General features: G+C 35.1%; 1 long non-coding RNA gene across 1 annotated transcript; it reads right to left on the reverse strand.

Annotated features, from left to right (window-relative positions):
* Positions 1-276: 276 nt before the first annotated feature.
* Positions 277-2,019, reverse strand: LOC147644596 (uncharacterized). Its single transcript, XR_015270220.1, has 2 exons — positions 1,716-2,019; positions 277-1,655 (listed from the first exon to the last, which is right to left on the reverse strand). It is a non-coding gene; the product is annotated as an uncharacterized LOC147644596 (long non-coding RNA).
* Between the last annotated feature and the right edge of the window lie 6,035 nt (positions 2,020-8,054).

Below are 8,054 nucleotides of genomic sequence, written 5' to 3' on the forward strand. Positions count from 1 at the left end.
CTTTCGCTGAATTCGGTACCACTATGGTAAAATTAATGTTCTCGCAGACAAAGAATTTGAATTTTTGGCTTAATGTAATTTTTTGCCGCCCCCGAGTCGATAAGTATTTTTATACCCTTGCAGGTTATTAAATTTTAAGTCAAAAGTTTTCAACGCAGTGAAGGAGGCACCTCCGACTATATAAAGTACTAGCGGCCCGTCCCGGCTTCGCACGGGCGTAAAACATTACATTTAGATTTGTCAATTTTAACACATTCATAATAATAATAATAATATGACACATATTCATCCTTTTATTATTATTTTTTTTTTTTTTTCAATTATTGAGGTCATAACCCTAAAAGAAAATACATTTATTTTGTTAGAGCTTCTCTGTAAACAATATTTGATGTTGTTTTATTTTGTGGCAGCAAAATAAATTGATTTTCAGGGGCTCCTACTCGCGATAGACCAACATACAGTTGACCATGAGTAAAACATTTCTTTCGCAGATCGATCCCTACTAAATCGAAGGTTTGGCCTTGGAACTTGTTAATTGTTAATGCGAAAGATGTTTTTACCGGAAATTGAAGCCGTTTAAATGCGATTGGCAGATCAGTTGGGATTATCGGTATCCTCGGTATATGAGCTAGTTGACCACTTGCTGGGCCAGTGATAATAGTTGCTACTATTAAATTGTCCTTTAACTCCTTAATAAGCAGCCTCGTCCCATTACACATGCTCGGAGGGCTTAAATTTCTTAAAAGCATGATTGGGATTCCGATTTTTAACGTCAATTCATGGGGTGGCAGTCCAGAAGGGTTCAATAATGGACTGCATCTTCAATATTCGTTACAGTGTCGATCGATTTGTATGTTTTTGTTTGGACGGGGTCTTTTTGAACAATCAGATTATTTTTTTCATTGACAGTATCATTCTTAGGTGATACTATAGCCCGAGAACACAGCCAATGGAAGTCTCTTTCGTGCAAATTCTCGATATCAGGGTATACAGAATCTATTAAATTTTCCAAATTATGGAGTATTTGGCCTAAAGACTCATCCAGAAGAATGTCACAATGACCGCTTAAATTTGGAGTTGGAAAAATCCCTTCCCGAAGTTTTAGCAGTTGCTGTGGGAAATCGCTATCAGTGATTCCATGAATATGAGCTCTCATATTTGTCCTTAATTTTAATGTTTCAATCGTAGTCCATATGGGAGACGATTTCAAGCATGCCTTGATGATATCTGCTCGCGTGCCTCTGTTAATAACGGGGAGAGTCTGTCGAAAATCTCCAGCAAATTCAAAAGTAATCCCGCCCATGACTGCAGAGGAGTTCCTTAGATCCTGTAAGGTTCTGTTCACGGCCTCTATATGTGCTCTATGGCTCATCGTGCATTCGTCCCACATAATCAATGAGGCGTCTTGTAGTAATTTACCAATAGGTCCATTTTTGCGGATGGAACATGTAGATTGTTGTTCAAGATTGACGGATAGTGGAAGTTTAAAAGTAGAATGAGCAGTTTTGCCATCCTTCAAGAGAGTTGCAGCATTCATCACAGCATCCCGCAAATGAATATATTCCTCGGACCGAAGTTTCGTCTGATTCAATCTAAGAGGCCTGACAGTATATGCAGACCTGATGCATCCGGCCAATAACGACATTCGATTCGAGCTGTAATCAATAGTTGGATTATATATGATCTTAGGCAAGCTGTAAACGCGCTTCAGCTACCCTTGCCCTGTCGCGTTCATTATTTTGAGAGTGAATCAAATCGATTGCTGCAGAACGCGACTGTCTAACTCTTAATCGTTTTCTCTCAAGCCTATCTGCTCGTCTTTCTGCTGATTCTTCCTTGTGCATCTGCATTGCTCTCAGCCGCTCAGTCTCTCGGATGGAGGCCCGTTCTTCGTCAGTCATATTCGTAATCTTACGTCTTTTTGCTTCTGTATTGCGATTACGACGACCCAAACTCGACTTCTTGGGTGGCATGACTTCGTTTCTTACTGAACCTGAACAAAAAAATAAAATTTTTATCTCCAATTCCTTATTTCAATATGTTTTGAATGTTTGACAGGAAATGCTTTGATTCAGCTGGCTGCCTGTAGAGGGCGGTAGATTTAAGATAGTTTTTTTGATATTTTTTTAACACCTTGGATTACGTTATCGTAATTTTAGTAAGGATGCCTATTTTTTTTTTTTTAAATGAAATATAGCCTATGTCACTCAGGAATGATGTAGCTTTCCAACAGTGAAAGAATTTTTCAAATCTGCCAAGTACTTTCGGAGCCTATTCAATTCATACAAACAAACAAACAAAAAATCAAACCTTTCCTCTTTATATAATAAGTATAGATATAGATATATATATGCTTATGATTAATAAATTTTTTCTCAGTACATTCCCAACCCCAAGACTGAAATAACCACTCTTATTCTTCGAATTTAAATATTTTCAAATTACATCACAATGAACCAAAATATTTTATCACAATTAAATAAAACTCGAAATGCTTTGAAAAAAAAGTTTTCAGAGTTAAAACAATTTAAGACCCAGAATATTATGGGTTTGGAAGAAACATTTAAACCCATAACTGATCCATTAAATGAACTTGTTAATAATAATAAAAATATTAACAAAAAATTCCTGTCCAATACAGAGGGAGACAATCAAAATGATCAATTTGAATTTGATCAGAAGAGATTAAAACTCCGCTTATGAAAAAAAGGAAACTAACATTTTACACTGCAGCTACAAAAAATTCAAAACAAACATACAACCATTGGATTGGAGATTAAAAAGTGATGATGATTATGATAATATTTCTGGTGGGGATGAGGTGGACGAGAACGATCAATTTTATTCCCAATCAGCTATAGATGATGATTCTTCATTCTCACCACCGGATCATCACTCACATCAATCATCACCAGTATTATCAAATCAAGCAACTGCTCACACAACTCAAACCTCCCCCCATACATCACCATTGATGAGATCTCTACCCTCAGTGCTTGAAGAGAGTTCAAAAAATTTTAATGTTAGTGAACTAGCACGAGATCATATCTTGGATAAAACATATGGACCATACAAAAATGACTCTGGTCAATTAATGTTGGGGAATAATCAAATAAATGTATCAAATAATACGATTGAGTTTGAGGATGGGCAAAACTGGAAACTCACTAGCGGATTATATTCTTTAATATTCCATCATCTTCCAAAAAATTATAATACAGATGATCTGGAGCTATATAGAGAAATTTTACAAAAAACTAATGCCTACCGAAGAAATTTTCTACCAAACGGACAAGTGAAAGGAACGAGAGCATTAAAATATTCTCAAATTATCAAACCACTTTTAGCTAATTTACCCGTCACCAAGTCTACACCCAAACGCAATAAAGAAAACGTAACCGGGTCTGGTTTCATGACACTTGAAAGGAATAAACCTAATTATGTATACTGGGACGATCCAAATGAGTTAGTGGAACGACTTCAACTTTTAATAGCTTCGGAAACAGCTGGAAATACAAATCACGCAAACGAAATTACATCGATAATTGAAGAGCTCCGAGAGGCCAAAATTATATTCTAATTTAGTATATATTTATGTTGTAATATTCAAATGAGATTATACTCATCATGACCGTTGACAAGTTTGGACGTTATATTCATGAAAAGCAGAACACTAATAATTTAAAACGATATAAGAAAAATGAGACGGGACTCTACCTAGATACTGATGGAAACTTTAATATACAAAAAAGGCGTATAAAAAATGGTGGCTTCCCAAAAGAGAACGCAGACATCGTCATCAAAGAATATGTTGATAAAGCTATTCATGAGTTGAGAGTATCCTTAACATTAATGATTAAAAAGTTTCAAGAAGGAATTGGTCAAAGTTTTGATGGTGTTGCGGCAATCGATACTGATACAGAGGGTAATTTTAATATTCAACGTGAAAAAAGGTCGGGATTCCCAAAGAAGCTATAGATATAGCCAACAAGGAATATGTTGAAAAGTCTGTAAAGAGGCGGAGGGATTCTATTATTTCACATCAACAAGATTTAATTGTTAGTATTCCTGATGAGAAAGCTGTCGATATTGAAGATCGATTAGAGAGACTTGAGGCTGTTGTCTCAACTATTATTGAAAAAATAAGATTTTCGAAATAATTTGATAGTCTTTTACCTGATAATGAGTAGGCGAGGAATTATTAATGAATTACACGCTCCTGCGCGCAAACATTTTCTACGTCGGAGGTATATTACAAAGGGAATAAATTCGTTATGGCAGGCTGATCTGGTGGACATGGGAAAGTACTCCGCCTCGAATAATGGATATCGCTTCCTACTAACAGTAATTGACACATTCTCGAAATTTGCGTGGGGTGAAGCACTTAAATCTAAGTCTGCAAAAGATGTTGTTGAAGCAATGGAGAAAATATTTAAATCTGGGCGTGGAGTACCAAAACATCTACAAACAGATGATGGAAAAGAGTTTTTTAACGAACAATTTAAGTCTTTGATGAAACGACATCAAATAAATCATTATTCAACATTTAGTACTTTAAAGGCTTCAATTGTTGAGAGATTCAACAGAACATTAAAAGAACTTATGTGGAAAGAGTTTTCTTACAACGGGAGCTATAAGTGGGTTGAAATCTATAAAAAATTAATTAACTTTTACAACAACAAAATACACAGGACTATAAAAATGGCTCCTATCGATGTGAATGTTGAGAATGAGAAACACATCTTGGGAACGGTATACAATAATATAAAAATGTTTACAGGTAGCAAACTGAAAATTGGTGACAATGTTCGAATTTCAAAATATAAGGGAGTATTTGAGAAATCGTACACTCCTAATTGGAATGTTGAAATTTTTAGGATATACAAAGTTCAAAATACATATCCAACCACATATCTATTAGAAGACTTGAATGGAAATCCTATTAAGGGTGGATTCTATAAGGAAGAGCTAAAAAAAACTAGATTTCCCAATACCTACCTAGTTGAGAAGGTACTTAAAAGAGAGGGAAAAAGATGTCTTGTACGTTGGTTGGGTTTCCCGAAAACCGACGACAGCTGGATAAATAACTCTGAAATTTTATAATGAAATAAAGACACAAGCAGTTTTATGTTTTTCTTTGGATATTTATTTATATATATATTTTTTATTTTTTTTTTTTCATTGATTCAATTTTATTCTAATCTTAATATTATATACACATAGATTTAATTTATTTTTAGTCTTAAAGTAAGTATTTTTAAATAAATTATTATACTAGAAATACAAAATAAATGATGTTTTTATTTAAATACAATTTTTGGATCTCTCATTTTATCCATTGAAATATAATGCCAAATTAAATTTTCTTCGAATTCGTCGAGCGCACTTTCGGTATCTTCTAATTTTCTTTTAAGAGTTCCTCTCTCACCCTCATTATTTGGGGTGTTTCCTAGAGCAGACATTCGGCTAAGCCAAACCCTTGAATCTGCTTCTAGAGCTGTCATACAGCCTTCAATTTCCCTACGAACTGTTTTATAATGACCTATTGCTAGAGTGGATATTCCATCATCACATATAACTCTTTTATCATCCTTATTATCTAAAGTTATTTTTGTAATTTTTAATGTACTAATTTCATGCCCTCTCGACCTAAACATGTACATGCTATCACTTTCTTGTTGTCCTGTGAACAAACAATTTTTATAATTGTTAAAAGTTATCTTCTCCAAACAACTTCGTTTCACTCCCTTATTTTTTTTAACACATGTTTCAGGCTCGCTACCTACACCCGCTGCTGTGTAGGCATACATTTTTGAGCGAAGACCCACAAACTCAGTCATTGACCTACCCTGCAGTTCGTCTTTGAAGAACCCTAAGCGCTTCTTATTACACTGCTGGAAATTATATAGCCTAGCCAATTGATCTGGATATTCAGATGTATCAAATTTTAAAGCAACATCTTCACGAATGTCACTATATAAATCCTCTGTTTTAATAGAGTAGATAAATGAATCTGTATCCATATAATTTAATTTAAGTGCATTCTGAAATTTGGGTTTCATATATGAGTAGTGAAAATCATACATCTTCCATTTGGATAACTCCAACACTACAAAACCCAGGTATGTTGGCTTATCACAAACGTTATGAAGTCTATTCATTTGAATTGCATACATCTTTTCACTAAACTTTGTTGCACTATGAAAATTGGACCTGGCTATTAAGTCCCTCGCACATAACCTAGGACGCCCACCTTTGGGACCCACAGGTGGGGCTTCCCATTCTGTTACTAGGCGAATGTCCTTGCGCTTTAAGCTATTCTCCATCGTCTTCCCGTAGACACTGTTGTTTAAAAGCTTAAAAAAGTCTTTCTCAAAATTACTTTTAGCCCTAGTCCTATGCTCTGTGTTAATATCAATATATTTCTTAAGCCAAGGTTTTTGCTTGAATTCGAGGATACTATGTACCTTTTCGAGCTCTAAGCCATTATCTATACACTGCTTTAAAGTTTTATAGTGTATGATATATTTGGTTTTATTACAAAGATCGGCTATTAATTTTGGAGTCTTTGAGGTTTTTGAAGGGAGTCTGTTCCCAGGACAGAAAGGCAGGTCATTGTGTTCATCGTGAAGCGAGTATGGATATTTCAAGTCTACCTCTAAAATATATCCATACTCGCTTTCATCACAAATAGAATTAATATTGAACATTTCTATTTCTGGTTGATTCAACCATTTAAAATTTCCATAAGGGAGTGCTTCTGACATTGCCCATCCATATAAATTATTAGCATCCACATACATTAAATATTCTGACTCCTTACTCGGGTCAAAATCTTGAAGATATTTGTGGTTTGCTTTGGTATATCTATGACTACTTTGAACAAGTCCCCCTCGAATTCCAGATTGAATATATGTTATCATATCAATATCAGTCAGTAATTCGAGGGATATTCCTGTAGTTTTCAACATCGCATCCCATGACAAGCCTGGAGTTGTATAATAATGGGCAGGATCGAGTTGGTAGATATTTGAACAAATAGCCCTAAAGTTCTGAAAAACGTCTGTGAGCAACAAAACATCTGTCTTTAAGTAGAGTTCCAAATAATCTCTAAGTGTTTGACACTTGAAGTGACTCCAAACCTGAACGGCATGAAGATAATCAGCTTCAGAGCATTCGGAGTCTGTTAATTTACTATAAAAATTTTCTCGAGGTGGGAGAGAGGTTTCTAATAATTTTTTATCAGAATCCAAGTATTCATATGGGAATACACCTTTCCTACGAAGTAGGGAGAAATCTTTTATGTCTGGAAATTGATTTCGAAGAACTTTGAAATCCCCTTCATTTAAATTTCCTGCAAGTTTGTCTAGGCTAGAGGGCATGAAGCGAATGGTATCTAAAAATCTAATTTCCATCTTATTTTTCCCTAATGGAATATATTTTGAAATGGAAATATATAATTCCTTATTCAAAGGAATTATTTTAATTTCTCCATCAATCTCCCCAAGTTCTTTCACAAACAAGTGTGAATCGTATTTGGATAGATTGTGGAAGAAAACAGGTATAAAATCTCCTGTCTTATATTTAAGGTTGCACTCACTATGTGCTGCACCTCGAAATTGCCCAGTAAAATGGCAGTGATCCCTGACTCTATCGCTACCTAAAATTCCCTTACATATGTGGCAATTGAGGGCCTCGTCAAAATCATACGAATCCTGTGCACTCATTTGAAGTGGTACTACATAATTCATGTAGTTTTGGTAAATAGCGGACAAATCGGATGTTAAACTATCTACAAAAGTGCGCCCGACATTTAATCCGGTCTTAGATACAAATTTTTCTAAAGAGGGGTCGAATGAACATTTTATATAATATGCAAAGGCTATCGGGACATGCTTATTTACTAATTGGGTTTTTTCACTTACATCTATTGTTGTGGGCTCAAGTATGCATTCGAAGTCTGCATACACAGCGAAGGGCACCTCCAGCTGGCGATGGACATTCTTGAATTTGACTTCATTTTCCCCTTCCTTAGGCTGTTGAGTCACAATGTT

Source organism: Drosophila serrata, unplaced genomic scaffold, assembly GCF_035046125.1.
Source record: "Drosophila serrata isolate PLE 108 unplaced genomic scaffold, ASM3504612v1 contig_142, whole genome shotgun sequence".
Classification (NCBI taxonomy): Eukaryota; Metazoa; Arthropoda; class Insecta; order Diptera; family Drosophilidae; genus Drosophila; species Drosophila serrata.